The sequence below is a fragment of the Balaenoptera acutorostrata genome, chromosome 4, assembly GCF_949987535.1.
Source record: "Balaenoptera acutorostrata chromosome 4, mBalAcu1.1, whole genome shotgun sequence".
NCBI lineage: Eukaryota > Metazoa > Chordata > Mammalia > Artiodactyla > Balaenopteridae > Balaenoptera > Balaenoptera acutorostrata.
The window spans coordinates 29,511,669-29,531,545 of NC_080067.1; positions in this window are offsets into that span (position 1 = coordinate 29,511,669).

A 19,877-nucleotide genomic window follows, 5' to 3' on the forward strand; every position below is an offset into this window, starting at 1 on the left:
CATTGGGTAGAGCTGGGTCTTAGTGTTGAGACAAAGACCTATGGGAGAGGTCTCACTGATTGATGTTACATGGGGCTGGGAGGTTTCTGGGGGTCCAATGTCCTGGACTCAGTCCTCCCACCTCGGAGGCTCAGGCCCGACACCCGGCTGGAGGACCAAGACCCTGCCAGCCACACAGCTCAGAAGAAAAGGAAAAAAAGAAAGAAAGAAAGAAAAAAATGAACAGACAGTACCCTAGGACAAACGGTAAAAGCAAAAGCAAACCTATACAGACAAAATCACAAAAAGAAGCATACACATACACACTCACAAAAAGAGAAAAGGAAGGGAAAAAAAATATATATATATAAAGAAAAGAGGAACCAAACCAATTAACAAATCCACCAATGATAATAAGCACTAAATACTAAGCTAAAATAAACATAAAACCAGAAACAAATTAGATATAGAAAGCAAACCCCAAGTCTGCAGTTGCTCCCAAAGTCCACTGCCTCAATTTTGGGAACTTTTGTTGTTTATTCAGGTATTCTTAAAATACATGTTTTATCAAGTTCATTGTGGGGATTTAATCTGCTGCTCCTGCGGCTGCACAGAGAAATTTCCCTTTCTCTTCTTTGTTCGCACAGCTCCTGGGGTTCAGCTTTGGTTTTGTCTCCACTTCTGTGTGTAGGCCACCTTCAGGCATCTATTCCCCGCCAAGACAGCAGGGGCTTAAAGCAGTGGCTGATTAGGGCTCTCCTGCCTACTGAGGCTGGGGAAGGGGAGGGGTATGGTAGTCATGATTGGAATGCTGGGCAAGCCTGAGGAGGCAGAGGCCGGCGTGACGTTGCAACAGCCTGAGGCACGCCATGTGTTCTCCTAGGGAAGCTGGCCCCAGATCATGGGACCCTGGCAGTGGCATGCTGCTCAGGCTCCCAGGGGCGTGTGGATAGTGACCTGTGCTTGCACACCGGGTTCTTGATGGCAGCAGCCTTAGCAGTTCATGCCCGTCTCTGGGGTCTCAGCTGATAACCGCGGCTGGCGCCTGTCTCTGGAGCTCGCTTAGGCAGTGCTCTGACTTCTGTGGGCACAATGGGAAGGAATCTCTTCTCCTTGTGTGCCCCGAAACAAAGGTCTCCTGCCTCTCTGGCAGGTCCAGACTTTTTCCCAGACTCCCTCCTGGCTAGCTAAGGTGCACCAGCCCCCTTTAGGATGTCTTCACGAAGCCAACTCCAGTCCTCTCCCTGGGGTCTGACCTCCAAAGCCTGAGCCTCAGCTCCCAGCCCCAACCTGTCCCGGTGGGTGAGAAGACAAGCCTCTCAGGTTGGTGAGTGCTGGTTGGCACTGATCCTTTGCACAGGAATCTCTCCACTTTTCCCTCTGCACCCCTGTTGCTGCTCTCTCCTCCATGGCTCCGAAGCTTCCTCTCTGCCCACCCCACGTCCCTGCCAGTGAATGGGCTTCCTAGTGTGTGGAAACTTTTCCTCCTTCACAGCTCCCTCCCCGGGGTGCAGGTCCCATCCCTATTCTTTTGTCTCTGTTTTTTCTTTTTTTTTTTTTGCCCTACCCAGGTATGTGAGGAGTTTCTTGCCTTTTGGGAAGTCTGAGGTCTTCTGCCAGCGTTCAGTAGGTGTTCTGTAGGAGTTGTTCCACATGTAGATGTATTTTTGATGTATTTATGGGGAGGAAGATGATCTCCACATCTTATTCCTCCGCCATCTTGAAGGTCTCCCTCTTCTCAGTCTTTTTAAGGCTGCTTAGTATTCCAATGTAGGGATGTAGTATAATTTTTCCAACCCCTGATCTATTAATAAACATTTAAGATTGTTTCCAATAAAACTATTAAGAACAACTCTACAATAAATTTCTACATCTGTCTAAACCATTAGCCAGACTTATCAAGAAAAAAAGGGAGAAGACTCAAATCAATAGAATTAGAAATGAAAAAGGAGAAGTAAGAACTGACACTGCAGAAATACAAAGGATCATGAGAGATTACTACAAGCAACTATATGCCAATAAAATGGACAACCTGGAAGAAATGGACAAATTCTTAGAAATGCACAACCTTCTGAGACTGAACCAGGAAGAAATAGAAAATATGAACAGACCAATCACAAGCACTGAAATTGAAATTGTGATTAAGTCTTCTAACAAACAAAAGCCCAGGACCAGATGGCTTCACAGGAAACTTCTATCAAACATTTCGAGAAGAGCTAACATCTATCCTTCTCAAACTCTTCCAAAATATAGCAGAGGGAGGAACACTCCCAAACTCATTCTACGAGGCCACCATCACTCTGACACCAAAACCAGACAAAGATGTCACAAAGAAAGAAAACTACAGGCCAATATCACTGATGAACACAGATGCAAACATCCTCAACAAAATACTAGCAAACAGAATCCAACAGCACATTAAAAGGATCATATACTATGATCAAGTGGGGTTTATCCCAGGAATGCAAGGATTCTTCAATATATGCAAATCAATGAACGTGATACACCATATTAACAAACTGAAGCAGAAAAACGATATGATCATCTCAATAGATGCAGAGAAAGCTTTCGACAAAATTCAACACCCATTTATGATAAAAACCCTCCAGAAAGTAGGCATACAGGGAACTTTCCTCAACATAATAAAGGCCATATATAACAACCCCACAGCCAACATCGTCTTCAATGGTGAAAAACTGAAACCATTTCCACTAAGATCAAGAACAAGACAAGGTTGCCCACAATCACCACTATTATTCAACACAGTTTTGGAAGTTTTAGCCAAAGCAATCAGGAAGAAAAAGAAATAAAAGAAGTAATGCTGTCACTGTTTGCAGACGACATGATACTATACATAGAGAATCCTAAAGATACTACCGGAAAACTACTAGAGCTAATCAATGAATTTGGTGAAGTAGCAGGATACAAAATTAATGCACAGAAATCTCTTACATTCCTATACACTAATGGTGAAAAATCTGAAAGTGAAATTAAGAAAACACTCCCATTTACCATTGCAACAAAAAGAATAAAATATCTAGGAAAAACCTACCTAAGGAGACAAAAGACCTGTATGCAGAAAATTATAAGACACTGATGAAAGAAATTAAAGATGATTCAAATAGATGGAGAGATATACCATGTTCTTGGATTGGAAGATTCAACATTGTGAAAATGACTCTACTACCCAAAGCAATCTACAGATTCAATGCAATCCCTATCAAACTACCAATGGCATTTTTCACAGAACTAGAACAAAAAGTTTCACAATTTGTATGGAAACACAAAAGACCCCGAATAGCCAAAACAATCTTGAGAAAGAAAAATGGAGCTGGAGGAATCAGCCTCCCTGACTTCAGACTATACTACAAAGCTACAGTAATCAAGACAGTATGGTACTGGCACAAAAACAGAAATATAGATCAATGGAACAGGATAGAAAGCCCAGAGGTAAACCCACACACATATGGTCACATTATCTTTGATAAAGGAGGTAAGAATATACAGTGGAGAAGAAACAGCCTCTTCAATAAGTGGTGCTGGGAAAACTGGACAGCTACATGTAGAAGAATGAAATTAGAACACTCCCTAACACCATACACAAAAATAAACTCAAAATGGATTAAAGACCTAAATGTAAGGCCAGACACTATCAAACTCTTAGAGGAAAACATAGGAAGAACACTCTATGACATAAATCACAGCAAGATCCTTTTTGACCCACCTCCTAGAGTAATGGAAATAGAAACAAAAATAAACAAATGGGAGCTAATGAAACTTCAAAGCTTTTGCACAGCAAAGGAAACCATAAGCAAGACGAAAAGTCAACCCTCAGAATGGGAGAAAATATTTGCAAATGAAGCAACTGACAAAGGATTAATCTCCAAAACATACAAGCAACTCATGCAACTCAATATCAACAAAACAAACAACCCAATCCAAAAATGGGCAGAAGACCTAAATAGACATTTCTCCAAGGAATATATACAGATTGACAACAAACACACGAAAGAATGCTCAACATCATTAATCATTAGAGAAATGCAAATCAAAACTACAATGAGATGTCATCTCACACTGGTCAGAATGGCCATCATCAAAAAATCTACAAACAACAAATGCTGGAGAGGGTGTGGAGAAAAGGGAACCCTCTTGCATTGTTGGTGGGAATGTAAATTGATACAGCCACTATGGAGAACAGTATGGAGGTTCCTTAAAAAACTAAAAATAGAAGTATCATATGACCCTGCAATCCCACTACTGGGCATATACCCTAAGGAAACCATAATTCAAAAAGAGTCATGTACCAAAATGTTCATTGCAGCTCTATTTACAATAGCCAGGACTTGGAAGCAACCTAAGTGCCCATTAACAGATGAATGGATAAAGAAGATGTGGCACATATATACAATGGAATATTACGCAGCCATAAAAAGGAAAGAAACTGAGTTACTTTTAGTGAGGTGGATGGACCTAGAGTCTGTCATACAGAGTGAAGTAAGTCAGGAAAACAAATACCGTATGCTTACACATATATATGGAATATTTTTAAAAAAAAAGAAAGAAAAGAAAAAAAAATGGTCAGAAGAACCTAGGGGCAAGACGGGAATAAAGATGCAGACCTACTTGAGAATGGACTTGAGGATATGGGGAGGGAGAAGGGTAAGCTGGGACAATGTGAGAGAGTGGCATGGACATATATACACTACCAAATGTAAAATAGATAGCTAGTGGGAAGCAGCCGCATAGCACAGGGAGATCAGCTCAGTGCTTTATGACCACCTAGAGGGGTGGGATAGGGAGGGTGGGAGGGAGGGAGATGCAAGAGGGAAGAGATATGGGAACATATGCATATGTATTACTGATTCACTTTGTTATAAAGCAGAAACTAACACACCATTGTAAAGCAACTATACCCCAATGAAGATGTTAAAAAAAAAAAACTTCTACATCTGTCACTTTGCCCATGTGTGAGTATATTTATAGGATAAATTTACTGGAAGTGGGACTTGTCCCTGGTGGCACAGTGGTTGAGAATCTGCCTGCCAATGCAGGGGACACAGGTTCGAGCCCTGGTCTGGGAAGATCCCACATGCCGCGGAGCAACTAGTCCCGTGAGCCACAATTACTGAGCCTGCGTGTCTGGAGCCTGTGATCCGCAACAAGAGAGGCCGCGATAGTGAGAGGCCCGCGCACGGCGAAGAAGAGTAGCCCCCACTTGCCGCAACTAGAGAAAGCCCTCGCACAGAAACGAAGACCCAACACAGCCATAAATAAATAAATAAATAAATAAATAAATAAATAAATAAATAACCAACTATATGCATTGTCAATTTTGTCAGATTTTGCCAAATCTCAGCACCAATTTTGAGGGTATCTGTTTTCCAACATGTTCCCTAACACAGCATGTTATTAGGGTCCTCTTGCCTGCCACCCAGTAAAGCCAGTCTATTGACACCTGGTTGTAGTGAAGGAAAGTACAGTGTTTACTGCAGGTGTCAAGCAAAGAGTACAGGCGGCTCATGCTCAAAAGACCCAACTCCCTGATGGTTTTCAGGGAAGCGTTTTTAGAGATAAAATTTAGGGGTAGGGCTGCAGGGTGTGTGACTTTCTTCTGATTGGTTGGTGGTGAGGTAACAGAGTGGTGTTCCAGGAATCTTATGCCAGGCTTCCGGTTGGGGTCTGAAGTCCAAGTTTGGTTCCGTAACAAAACCTGAGTGAAAAGTGATTCTTTCTGTTATTTTCTTCCAGTGTAAGCATAATCTGTAGGTTTTGTTTGCTTGCTTGTTCACTTTTATTCACCTTAGAGTAAGTACCTTACAGTAAATTATAGACTAAGATTGAACGGAGTTAATAATGTGAGTCTAAACACTTTGGTATAAAAAAGGCAATACTGATTGTTTCTCCTGCATGAGTAAAACATAATCTGGAACTAGATGTGTGGACAAAATGAAAGATAACTAAGACTTGTTATCATTAAACCGGTACATTAAACTGCAAGTAGCACAGTGTTCCCTTTGTGCAATGAGAGCATTCATACTAGAAAGAAGAGGGTCTTCTGGGCAACATGCTAATGCTCTCACTGGCCCTCTATGGCTTCCCTCTTTGAGTTCTTTTTCCCACTCTCACTTGTAACACAAAAGTGAGTTGTAGCTAAGATGTCAGCTTTTGACGCTTAAGATTTTGCTTTCACCAGTGTGGAGTTTAAACAAGGGTCCTTTGAAACCCAAGAGCCTTACAAATGCTGACATGAATGGCAGAACTTGGATATTAATAGCTCTTGAATGTGTGATGGCAGGATGGGAAAGGCAGGACCACTGACCAAGACAGGAAGGGGTGCTTCCAGATAGGGACAGCCAGGCTAGCATGGACCTTCAGGGTTGAAGATAAAAATAAGGAGCAGGGTAATATTTTCAAATATCACCCAGTGTCGTTTCTGTGTAACTCAGATGTTTTTTCCCTCTTCAGCTTTTCATCATAAAGACAAATCCAGAAAAGCAACAAACTGGTAAGACCTGAAGTTAAGAAGACTTGTTTGAACTTTTTTCCTAGCAAGACTTTTTTTTCGTACTAATAACCTGACTTTTCAATGTTTTTATCAAATATCCCACAACTTGGTTTTCACACATCAGGATCTAAAGCTGGAAGATCAGACAAGGAGGAAAAAGGTCAAAGCTCAAAAGGAGAAAGCTCATCCAGAAGCTAGAGGGAGAAAGTGAGTTTCCCAAAAGTGCTCGGGAAGGCAGGCTCTGGAAAATTAGAAAACAGTGGGACAAATTCCCTTCTCTCCCTGTGAGGACCCTGGGTAAACCACCAGCCTGTCATTACTGCCTCCGACAGCTTTGGCAAGGCAAGGTAATGTAGCAATGCTTGTAGAATCAAGGTACAGACTTGTACGTAGGTATGGGAACAACCTCATAGGGTCCAACTTCTCCTGTGGAGAAGCAGCCAAGGGTTCCTGTAACTGTGAAGAAGGGGTCCCAAGGAGACCTGGGGTCAAATGAGAAGCCCACAGTATGAAGGAGCCTGACAACTGGGGGAAGTGACAAGGTCCATGGACATTCTGACCTTGACACTTACAGACTGTGGGCAAAGTACTTACTCTCTCTGAGCCACAGTTTCCTTACCTGTCTATCTATCTCATAGAGGTGGCATGAGGATTGCACAAGCTAGTACCCCTCAAGTTGTTAGAACTCACGACCTTGCACATGATATGTATTCAATAAAAGCTAGTTGTTATAAGCATCAGTTGCACACACTGCCCTGAACACCAGGTGAGACCATCCTCACTCCCATAATTGATGCAACAGGACCCCAGTCACTAATGGGCCAACAGACACTGAGGCAGATGTGGCAAGTGGTCAAATGAAGTGAGATACTGTAAGCAGGTCCAGCAAGGATGAAATGACACGTCTCTAGAGCAAACTCATAAAGCATGTCCCCCAGATTTACATCAACCAAAGAAGGAAGTGATGGAATAGCACAGTGTAATTGCCATTTTAAACTGTATGAGATAGAGACAACATCGGCTGACAAATCAAGTATTTTCTACCATAAGAGGCATGGAAGAATGTAGAATAAAATGGGACCAGTTATTAAAAAAAAAAAATAAGTAAAGGAAGTTCCTTTTTATGAACATCTGAGCCATAGACGTGAACTGAAATCTTGTTATAAGGTTCTCTGGCCTTGTTTTGTAGGAAGGTAATTTAATTTTATGCACATTTGATTCACATTCATCAATTTACTTGTCCACACCTGTCTGTAGAGGTGTTAAAGACTGCCAGCATTCATTGATCAGTAGTTCCTCTGTCAATTATAATGATTTTAAAAAATAAATTTTATAGGCTTTTCTGATTCTAAACATAATAAAATTTGACATTTAAACAAAGTATAATGAAGAAAATTTAAATCACTAGTTATCCCACCAACCACAATTAACCACAGGTAACATTGTAATGATTTACTCCAATTTTAAATTTATGCATATGTATTTTTAATTATAATCATACGATATCTAAAGTTTTGTATTTTGTTCTTTTACTTAGCAATTTCCCAGAGGTAAAAATTTGTTTGGAAATCATGGTAATACCTATATAATATTCCATCATGTGAGTAGACAAACAGGTATTAAACTTTTCTCCTATTGTTGGACATTTAGATTGTTTCCGATTTTTTATTATGATTAATAATGCTATAATAAGCTCCTTTTACCTAAATCAGTAAGTATGCATATTCTGGATTTATCGTTGAAACTACTAAATCTTAATATGAACTTCACAAAATTTACATTCTTTTTTCCAAAATTTTTCCCCCAAATATTGTCTAAATATACATGACCTCAAGCAGTATATGAGAGTGCCCTTATCAACTAGCCAATGATGAACTGTATCCTTTCTTTAAAAAAAACTCTTCATAATTCATTGGTCTTTTTTTTTCTAGTCATCCACCCATTAATTCATTCCTTCAAAAAAAATTTAGTGAGGGTCCGCTCTGTGCTAAGCACTGTTCTGAGTGATAGCGATAAACAAAGTTCCTGCTCTCACAGAGGGCAAGGGTGTGAATAAGGTCAGAAATGCATCCACAACCAGATGGCATGAGGCTTTCTGTGCCGTGGCATGTAAGGCCTTTGGATTTCACTTTTAAATGTAAGGAAAGCCATAAAGAAAATTCAGGTAGAGCAATGACGTGATCTTGTTTACATTTTTAAAGGATCATTCTACTGTTGGTAGTGAACAGCACATAGGCAGACAAGAGAGGTATCCATTAGCCTAAATTGCTATGCTTTGGGGCCAGGAAATTGGTAAGTGGTTTGTACAGGGGAGGTGGGGTACAGGTGGTGAGAGGTGGACTCTAGATTATTATTTGTAAAAGTGTTTTTTTTTTTACATAATGATGTAATGAAGCAGCATCTGGACCTATGGCTCTACCAGTTAATGCCGGACCTCCTCCTCCAGCTCTCAGAAACAGCTTCATGTGCCAGGTTCACCATGGTGAAGGGCTCCAGTTACCTTCCAGGTCACCCACGTCATTGAGGTTGGAGGTGATAAGAAAAAGAAATGCAATTTCCAGTCTTTCCCTGCTCTCCCCCACTTAAGACCATCTTTCTTTCCCATTTGTCAGCTCTGCTGACATGAGGCCAGCACCAGATGCAGAAACAACTGCTGTACATTGATTTCTCAACTGGTTCCCACAGTTGTGTAAGGTCCAATCCTTGAATAAATCCCTGACTCTCATCACTCATAATGGTTCTGCTTCATTGACAGAACCCTGACTGGTAAAATGTCTCTACATTTATTCAATTTTTTCTTTACACCTCTCAGTAAAATATTGTAGTTTTCATCATGTATGCTTTACACATTTCTTGATAGGCTTATTCTTAGCTATTTTATGTCTTTTGTTGACATTGAGAATGGGACCTTTTGTTTCCATATCGTGTCTTCTAATAGGTAAACTTAGAGAAATTAATGTTTTGTATATTTTATATGATATCTGGGCACTGTAGCAAACTCTTATCAGTTCTAGAAGTTTTTTCAGTACTCTTTACACCACTTAGAAAAGGAGAAAGCACTGGAAGTACTATAACTATGCCCTTAACCCTTAGGCATATTTCAGCCTGTTCCAGGATAACTCCTTTATGTTCTTTTTCCATTCTCCCTTCTTTTTCACCCTGGCAGGAAGTGTTTCTCCCTCCTTCATTCTTCAGCAAAAATCTCAAGCTTTTTTCAGTTGTTCTTTGGAAAATGGTGTTTATAAACTCTCCCATGATATTCCCCTGCTGAGAAGTAAAAAGCAACTACCCTCCAGACTCCCGATTTCTCCCAGTTTTACCCAGACCTTGGAATGGATTATCCAGTTCAGCCCACATTAAAAAGCCCTTAGTGTTTCTTTTCAGCCAGTGATAATCAGATCAAATTGCAGACTTGAAATGTAAATGACCCTGAATCTGAATGAACTCACCCCTGGTGAAATTTCAGCCCCACAGAAAATTGGGTCTGCTTCAGTCAGAAGATCCAGTACTGAGCCGAAAGAAGACAAGAAGGCTAAAAAAGGGGACAAAGGTTAAATAAGCAAATCATAAACACTTAAGAAAAAGAATAATTTTCCTCAGTCCATGAGCCTATTAAAAATTCAGTTCTTAATGACTGGAACACAACAGCACTGCTTACATAAAAAGGGCTATTCTTCATCCACAGCTCCTCTTAGCTGAATCACTGAATCACACAACACAAATCATACTTTAAAATGTTGTAAGTTAAAAAAAAAAAAAAAAAAAGAATAAATGGTTTTGCTGAATGAAAGTACTGTGCTTCCTTTAAAAGAGATGGGAGCAAAAACCTTTCTATTCACTGGGACCATGGGCCAAATCAGGCCCAACCCTTTTTATTGTATGGGTTGCAGGCTAGAAATGGTTTTTCTTTTATATTTTTAAATTGTTGAAAAAGAAAAAAATCAAATGAAGAATAATATTTTATGACATATGAAAATTATATGAAATTCAAATTTCAATGTTATTAAAAGATAAACTGATTCATATTAAAACTTTTAAGAGTTTATTCGAGCAAAAATTGATTCAAATGGGGCACTGCCAAACCAGAAGTGGTAAGAACAGCTCTGCTGACAGGAGCTCAGGAAAGACTTTTATAGAAAAAAACGTGGAAGCAAAGAGAGGAAATTATTGATGGGTACAGCTTAAAGCCTAGTTGGCTGTTTGCGATTGGTTGGCCTTAGGTTTCAATTTCGTACATTTGTGGTATTCTAAGGCTTACATTTGGGTTTGCTTGTGTAGGCAGTCACAGCATTAGGGCTACCTCAGCCTGATGGCTTCCTTGCTTAATTAATTTAACAGTGTTCATAATACAATTTCATTGGAACACAGCCACACTCATTTATTTACATGTTGTCTATGGCTAGTTTCACGTTACAATCGGAGTTGAGTTGTTGCAACAGAGTATGGCCTAAAATGCTTACTATCTGGTCCTTTACAGACAAAGTTTGCTGACCCCTGGGTAGACTAGTTTCAAAACCTTGGCACTATTGATATTTTGGGCCACTCCCTAACCACCCTTCCATCCCTTGTGAAAAAACATCTCCAGACATTGCCAAATGTCCCCTGCAGGGCAAAAATCCCTCCTGGTTGAGAACTGTCACAGGCCAAGCCCACTGGGGACTGAGGTGGGGGGAGTAAGATGGAATCTAGGTGATAAAATCTTACACCTAAATTATGGATTAGCATCCCCAGCACAGAACCACTGTGCCCCATACCCCAACTTGGCAGACCATGTGCAGAAGCGCTGCCCACAACACTGCAGTTCAAGGCGGAAACTGCATACTGTGTGCAGAGATGCTGTGCCCAACACTTCAGTCTGGAGTGCTGTGAGCAACATGACTGCAAGGACCCGTAGGAACTCCATCCATCCCTCCCTCCGTAGCAGAGAACCCTATAAAGAAGCCCTGCCAACATGTACTCTAGAGAACACGTACTCTGGAGTCAAGCTTGCACCTCTCCATTCTTTGATCAAAGGATAAAGCTTTCCTTTGCTTCTGAATGGAGCTTGATCTCATTCTATTTACTTGATTGACACTGGGCAGAAGAACGCTTCTTGGGGGCCGACTCAGACTCAGACAGGTCGGTAACAGAACCACTGTTGTAAATGATGAAAACACCACCCCAGTAATTTTCACAAGGCTATAAGGATGATTCAGGTTGCTAAAGACAAAAAGGAGGAAGGGAAGGGAAGGGAAAGAAAAAGGAAAATGTTACCTTATCTCTTGCTGAGTTTTTTAAATACTATTTTTAACTTTAAAACTCCCCAAGCAAAAAATGTATAATAGTGTTTAAAAATACAACTCACGTGGACTCTAGGTATGCAGAGATTGTAAAGTTACTTTTGGTTCTCAGCCTTCCTCTTAGCAGCCCCATTAATATAATGTAGCACCTCCTACTTGCAAAGACTTCTTACATGTTAATTTTCTGATAAACTTTCAGTTGTATGCGGAAGTTGCTACACATTTATTTTGCTACAGGCCCTGGGCCTTATTTCTTTAGGTTCCAGAAAGTTCTATTATGAAAAAGAATTTCCCCAGTCCCTTCAGTGAGAATTCACTCTGTGGAGAGTCTTTTCCCTCAGAATTCTTTTTGGTTTAACTTTGTTGAAACTTTCCTGACTTCAGCTAACCCTTGCTGTGACCTCAAAGACCAGCTTCCCACCTGTCTCTTGGGGTCCCAGATTGAGTTTAGCCTGGCATTTCTGGAAATTGTGCAGTGGGCTCAGTAGCAGCCTGTTTCCCTGAGGACTAAGAGCCTCCTGAGGGAGAACGCACGCTGAGGGAAGTAGATGCCAGACACAAGGGGCTTAGCCAGGAACACCTGAAGGGAGAGAAGACTGTGAACACAGTGAGTCGTCTGCCATGCACATTTGCCTCTGGGTCCAGTCCCCACTTGACTGGGACTCATGTCCCTAAAATAAACCTGGAAGAGCTACCACCCTAAACCATCATAAGACACTGGGCACTTGTCTATCTAAATAACAAATTTTGACACCTAAAAAGGGTTAAATTTTCTATTTTAATTTTCAAGAAGCTAAAAACATAATTCTTATACCAATATAGTGAGCATGTGTCAAATAATTTTTTAATTCCGTAATGAAGGAACTAACATCTGTTTTGAAAAGCTGGTTCAAAATAGAACATGAGAAACTAATACAACAGATCCTCATTACTCGCAGATTCCATATTTGCAAATTTGTCTACTCATTAAAATTTATTTGTAATCCCAAAATCAAGCCTTGCAGCACTTCCGTGGTCATTTGTGGAGTGTTCAAGGACACACAGAGGTCATGTGCAGAGAGGCCAAAAATTTGAGTCTCCCAACATATAAGCTCCCAGCCAAGGTCAAACAAGTGCATGCTCTGCCTTCTTGTTTCAGGTCTCATATTGTAAATAAGCGTCCTTTTTGAGGTCTATTTATTGCCACTTTTTTTGCATTTTTGCATTTTTCTTGGTGATTTTACTGTTCAAAATAAGTCCCACATGCAGTGTTGGGATTCTATCTATTGCTTCTAAGCTCAAGAAAGCTGTGATATGCCTCACAGAGAAACTCTGTGTGTTACATAAGCTTCGTTCAAGCACGAATTATGGTGCTGCTGGCTGTGAGCTCAATGTTAATGAATCAACAGCATATACCAAATAAGTTGCCCTTTAAGCAGAAACACATACAAATCAAGGTTAAATATTGATTAAAATGTGACCAGAAGCTTGAAGGAACCTAACCCTGTACTCCCTCTAGGAGCAATGGTTCAGTATTCTCTAATTCAGCATTCAGAGTGACCTTATAGAACGTAACTACCACAAACAATGAACATCAATTGTATATATATTCAGAGAAAAGAAAAGAATGCTGGAATAAATTTCAAAGTTAGATTTTAAAAAATGGTCAGTGACTACTAGGACAATAAAACTTTTGTACTAGACAGAAATCATTGGCAGTTTATCAACCTTCTGTAAGTTAACACCCAACTTTACATAGTCTAAGACTTAATCAATAGGAAATAGAAAGTCGAACAAAGTTATAGTCCCCTGGAGCACCAGCTGCCCCTTAATCAGGCTTGGTAGGCAATGCTCTAGAGTTCAGGGTTCCTCAGCCTTGGCACTACTGACACTTTGGGCTGCATAATTTGGATAACTGTCATGGGGGGGTTATTCTGTGGTCTGTGTGATGTTCTGCAGAATCTCTGCCTCTTCCCACTGGACACCTACAGTAGCACCTTCCCTCCCAGTCATAACAATTAAAAGTGTTTCCAGATATTGCCAAATGACCCTGGGGGACAAAATTGCCCATGGTTGAGAATCACTAGTCTAGTATGATTTTGAAAAAAGCACACAGTTACCTGTTGCTTTTTCTTCTGTTTTAGATTTTTTTTCTTAATACATTCATAAAAAGAGGGAGAAAGATGTACTTTTCCCCCTGCAACACACAGCTTTGAAACTTTAAAACATGTACCATAATTTGTAGTCATGTCTATAATGCTTCACTAGTTATATTGTCTCACCCATGATGGTAAATGAAGCACAGTGCCAGGAACACAGAAGACATTCAATAAACATTTCCAGTAGGAAGTCATGAAGTTTGAAGGTTCCAGGATCTAAGCCTGGTGTGAAGTATAGTATTTGGGGATGGAGAGGACAGGTACCTTAGGAGAGACAGTCTTACTGAAGCTGAATTATAGTTGCCCATAGGAGGTATCTGCCTGCCATCTCCCAGAAGCACTGGAGGGCTGCAATCTGAAAGGGATGAGACCCTGAATGAGCAGGAAAGGAGAGATCTAGTGGAAATTTAACTCCATGTATAGAACAAGCTGCTAAGGCCTGGGGGATTAGGTGATACTGATATCAGCCAGTGATACTGTCCCAAGGATGGCTCTATGAAAGTCATATGGTCTTCCAGAGATCAGAATTTGGAGATAGAATGGGTACAATTCCTGGCTCCTCCACTGAGTAACTGAACCTCTTAGAGCTTGATTTCTCCATCTATAGAATGGAAATAATAATAGTGCTGTTATGAACTGAAATGTTGTCTTCCAAAATTCATATATTGAAACCCTAATGCCCAGTGTGATTGTATTAGAAGATGGGGCCTTTGGGAGATAATTAGGTTAGATGAGGTCATAAGGGTGGGGCCCTCATAATGGGATTAGTGCCCTTATAAGAAGAGATACCAGAGAACTTGCTCATTCTCCCTATCCAAGTGCACCAAAGAAAGGCCATGTGAGGACACAGGGAGAAGGTGGCTGTCTGCAACCCAAGGAGAGAGCTCTCATCCAACATCAACCCTGATGGCACCTTGATTTTGTACTTATAACCTCCAGAACTGTGAGAAATAAATTCTTGTTTAAGCCACCCAGTTTATTGTATTTTGTTATGCCAGTCCGAGTTAAAACAAGTATCAACCTCATAGCATTATTGTAGGGATTAAATAAGAAATATATGCACATTTCCTAGCACAGTGTCTAAGAATTCTCTACATCTTAGCAAATGGCAAATATAAGAACTCTCTACAGTTTAACCAAAAAAGACAGAACCTGAAATGACAGTGGATAGAGGCTGACTTGGAATTGCCCCCTATACACAGTATTCCTTTCCTGTTTGGGATCCAATGGTGCATTTACAGCAGCAAAAGTTGATATTCTTACTAATTTATTTTGAAATTGGAACTGTGAAGCAATACCAGTCCCCAATATGCAGTTTGATTATTTTTATAGCTATCAATTTCTATAACTACCAAAAATGTATCAGGCCCAATCTATAATAATAGATAAATAATAATCCAGTGTTGCCTTCTTGAAGGGGTGCTGCATGTTGTATTCCATTTATGCCACACCTAATAGAGCACCCAATAGAGCCATATATTATGTGACTTGACAGTTCATCTATGTGCAGAAAGTGAGAAGTTGGGGCCTCTGCACAAATAATGTAAAGCTTAGTCTGAGACTAAACTTGGCAAGTTCTGTGTCAAATAATTGTGTGGTCTGGACACAGCAGGATATGAATTAATGATCCAGTGTGAACACCATACTTTAATAATAGGGACATTTTCCACTTTCTTTCACAGTGGTTTATCTCACTGTCAACATCTGATAAGTATTTATAAACCTTATTTATGTCACCTTCTCTTTCTACTCTCAGGTCCTTTAAGTATAATGACCAACTCCTTCCATGTTTCTGTGAAAATGGCCAGAAAATAATTCAGAAAACAGACATTATTTTTGGCTATGCTTAGAACTTCAGTCAATAAAGAACAGGCCAAAGCCAAAATGAAGGGTAATTTTGAAAGGACAAAGTAGAGCATTATATGAAATATTCCAGATACCTTGCAGATTTCCCTGACAAGTTTCTAAGAAGACACTTTGTCCCAATAAATACGTTATTTGGGTAAGTGTATGGAAAAAAAGTTCGTTTATAACATTTGGATAGTAAACATTTCTGATTGAGAACATTTGTTTTAAATATCTTGGCCATTTATACAAAATGGCCTTTTGTTTGGGAGAATTGAGGAACAATAATAATTTTTGCAAAAGTTTTCCACTGTTGCTTAAATGAAAACGTGTTTATAGAAGTGCAGCAGCTGAGTGTAGCCCTAAGGTCTAGATAAAATGGAGGTCAGCTGTACCGGGGTACCAGGTCCCCTCGCTCATAAACTCAAAACAGCTGTGCTGGCAGTGCTGGATGGGCAGAGGATCAGAGTCATGGGCATGATCTTGGCCTCCTGCCCCAGTCCTCTTCCAGAGCTAAATCACAGGGCTTATAAGTGACCTTTTGAAGTACTCTCCCTGTGGCCTTGGAAAGATGTACAGGTATAAAGAGAAGGGTTAGTGCCCTAAGCCAATTCCTGAAAGCAACTTAGTCAATGAAGCATGTAGGAATTTTACCCTGTAGCCCCAGATGTGCAAGAATGTCATTTTCTTTATTCAAATCATAATTCAATCTCCGTCTTGATTGGCCAGAGCTGTTGGGAAATTCAATCTGAGGATTATTAGGTCCACTCACCAGGGTCATGGGAAAGTCCTGGGGATCTTACACAGAGAAGAACATTTCAAAGGGTGAGAAGCAGCCAGGAGTTTGGTCCCTCTTTGTTATGTGCGTTAGCAAAGCCCACATGTCCTTTGAGGTCAGGGGCACTGCTCCTCTTTGGGAGAAGGCAGGAGACTCTGATGCAAGCCATTGTCTGACATCTAGTAGGTCTCAGGTCCCTGGGACCTCTGACCCCTTCTCAGCCTGAGGAAATTGTTTTCCTTTCTTATGCTGCTTCTGAAGTATTCTTGGGACACTCTCCTTCCTACCTTACCTCTCTCACGGGGGTTCTCTAAGTGTGATTTTGAGAGTAGCAGCAGCAGTACTGGGGGAGCTTGTGAGAAATGGAAATCATCAGAATCTTGATGTAGACGACCAGAAGGAAGTGTTTTAACAAATCCTCCACGTGACTCTGATTTGAGGCTACATTTTGAGAAAGACTGACCTAGCACAATGCATTCAATTAACTCAAAGTTTTGAAAGCAAGAACTTAGGTAATTTCTGTTTTTAGCCTTCAATATAGCACCCCACTCCAACTCAAGGCCACGGAAGGAAGAGGCCTGGCTATGATCAAAAAATAAACACTCAACATAACACATAAGTGTCTTGCACAGCAAAGGATCTGAATAGACATTTTTCCAAAGAAGACATACAGATGGCCAACAGACATATGAAAAGACGTTCATCATCACTAATCATCAGGGAAATACTAATCCAAGCCACAATAAGACATCACCTCACACCTATTAGAATGGCTATTATTAAAAAGACAAAAGGTAACAAGTGTTGGCAAGGAGGTGGAGAAAAGGGAACACTTGTGCACTGTTGGTGGGAATGTAAATTGGTGCAGCCACTGTGGAAAACAGTATGGAGATTCCTCAAAAAATTAGAAATAGAACTACCATATGATCCAGCAATTCCACCTCTGGGTATTTATCCAAAGAAAATTGAAAACACTAACTCAAAGAAATATATGCATCCCCATATTCACTGCAGCATTACTTACAATAGCCAAGATGTGGAAACTAACTAACTGTTCCTCTGTCGATGGATGAATGGATAAAGAAAATGTGGTATATATAAAAGAGATAGTATTCAAGCATAAAAGAGAATAAAATCTTACCCTGAAGGCATTATACTAAGTGAAATAAGTCAGGCAGACAAAGACAAATACTGTGTGATCTCAATTATATGTAGAATCTAAAAACAAGTGAGCTCATAGATATAGATATCAGATTGGTGATTACCAGAGGTGGGGCATGGGAGGTGGGCAAAATTGGTGAAGGGAGTTAAAAGGTACAAATTTCTAGTTATAAAGTAAAAAAGTCACGGGTATGTAACACAAAATATGGTGACCATAGTTTGATATACCATATTACATATTTGAAAGTTGCTAAGAGAGTAGATCTTAAAAGTTCTCATCACAGGGAAAAAGAACCTCTGTAACAATGTATGGTAAAGGATGGTAACTAGGCTTATTGTGGTGATCATTTCCCAATACATACAGACATTGAATCATGCTGTACATCTGAAACTAATATATTATATTTCAATTATATCTCAATTAAATAAATAAATAGGTACTCAATAAACTTTTAGAGAATAAAAAACAAAAACATAAGCACCCCTCTGATTTTTCTGAAATTGGAAAACAAAAACACAAATGAATATCTCAGTAAATATTTTAATAAATTATCTGGCCACAAGGATTAACTTTAACGATAATAGATTTCTGAGCAAGCAAGTTTCAGGAACAATGAGATGTGGTAGAGTTGGGGTGATCTGGGGTCAGGAATGAGTCTAGGAAAGTGAGATAATAGATGAAGGAAAGGTGCTACATCAACTATGGGGAAGAAAAATGTCATTTTCCTGGACCAGCATGAAATTCTAGAGAAGGTGGTCATCAAAACCTTTATTTCCAAAAGTGAGGCCTCAGGATAGCTCTGCAGTGGTGATCATAAAAAGGCAGTGACTTACACTGCTCAAAAACAAAGTGCAAAGCATAAGAAGCCCTGACTGTCCCGAGGCTGTAACAGACAAATTTCCACTCTTCCCTTTCTGCATGTGAGTGCAGTTGTACCTGCATATGTGGCCACTTAGCGATGGGCTACTGAATCCCAGGCCTCCTTGCATCCAGGTGTGACAACGAAGTGTGAACAGAAATGATGTGCATCTCTCCAGGCCTGGGCCTTATACATAGCCTCCTTCCCACTTTTCCTTTCTGTGAACTGGAACAGGTTGCTGCTTGTGATCTACCTTTGACCATGCAAATGAGGGCGACAACCTACAGTGGAAGCCAGAGGAAAGGAAGCTGTGTCCCTGAATAGCCATGTGGTGCATAGCAGCTCAGCAACCCACCCTGGACCACTAGATAAGCGAAATAATTTTCTTTAATCCCCTAGCTTATTGGCTTCTTCGTTATAGCAACTTAGATTTTCATGTAACTAATAGAAAAATCAAGGTCCCATGTGAAAAATCAAGGCAATGCTTAGAATTCATTGAAGCCCAATAACACCAAAGCCCACACAGCAGGTGCTTCATAAATAGTTACTAAATGAACAAGTGTGGCACCATGAGGAGCTGTTGGGGCAAGAGATGCCAACTGTCTCATAAAATAATCTGCCTGAAAGTAAATCTAAGTGGTGGGTTGCCATCTACAGTGAGAAGAACAAACAGCACACAAATAGCAACAATGGGTTAAAATCAAATGGGAATCTTTGTGTGTACAATGTAGAAATGATTGCTAATTATACAGCAGTCATTTAAGTGACTTGCAGAGAGTAATCAGAGTCACTGTCATTTTCCAAAACAAAAGATTTATACACGCACAGACACATGCAGACAGGTAAATTCTTCTTTTAACAAGTTTGATGAGACATCAAGATTGCTATTCTGTTCATGGTCCATAAAAAAATGAAAATCCATTGCTACAATATGCAGACTGAATACAAAGTAGCTTTTTACGTACTCTGTAAAGGCAGTTTTTGGTAGTATATGGCATGTAACTCCAACTCCATTTGCTGAACCTTTTGAGGGCCTACTATGTTAGAAGTATTGCAAAGAAAAATTCAAAGATACCAACAAAAACATTAATAAAGATATCAGAGGGAGAGAATGTTATATAAAACAGAGGTTTACATTTCTAAGAAATGGCAATTAAGGAGTGCCTGAACCATTCTGGCTATGTCGAAACTTTCTGTGGTGTCTGTGATAAATGCCTATCACAGAAGTTGTTCTGACACTTAAATAAAATAACATACATAAGGTACACGGTGAATTAAATGAGCTCCAGAAAATGCTAGTTCCTTTCTTCATACCCTGTAATATAGTAT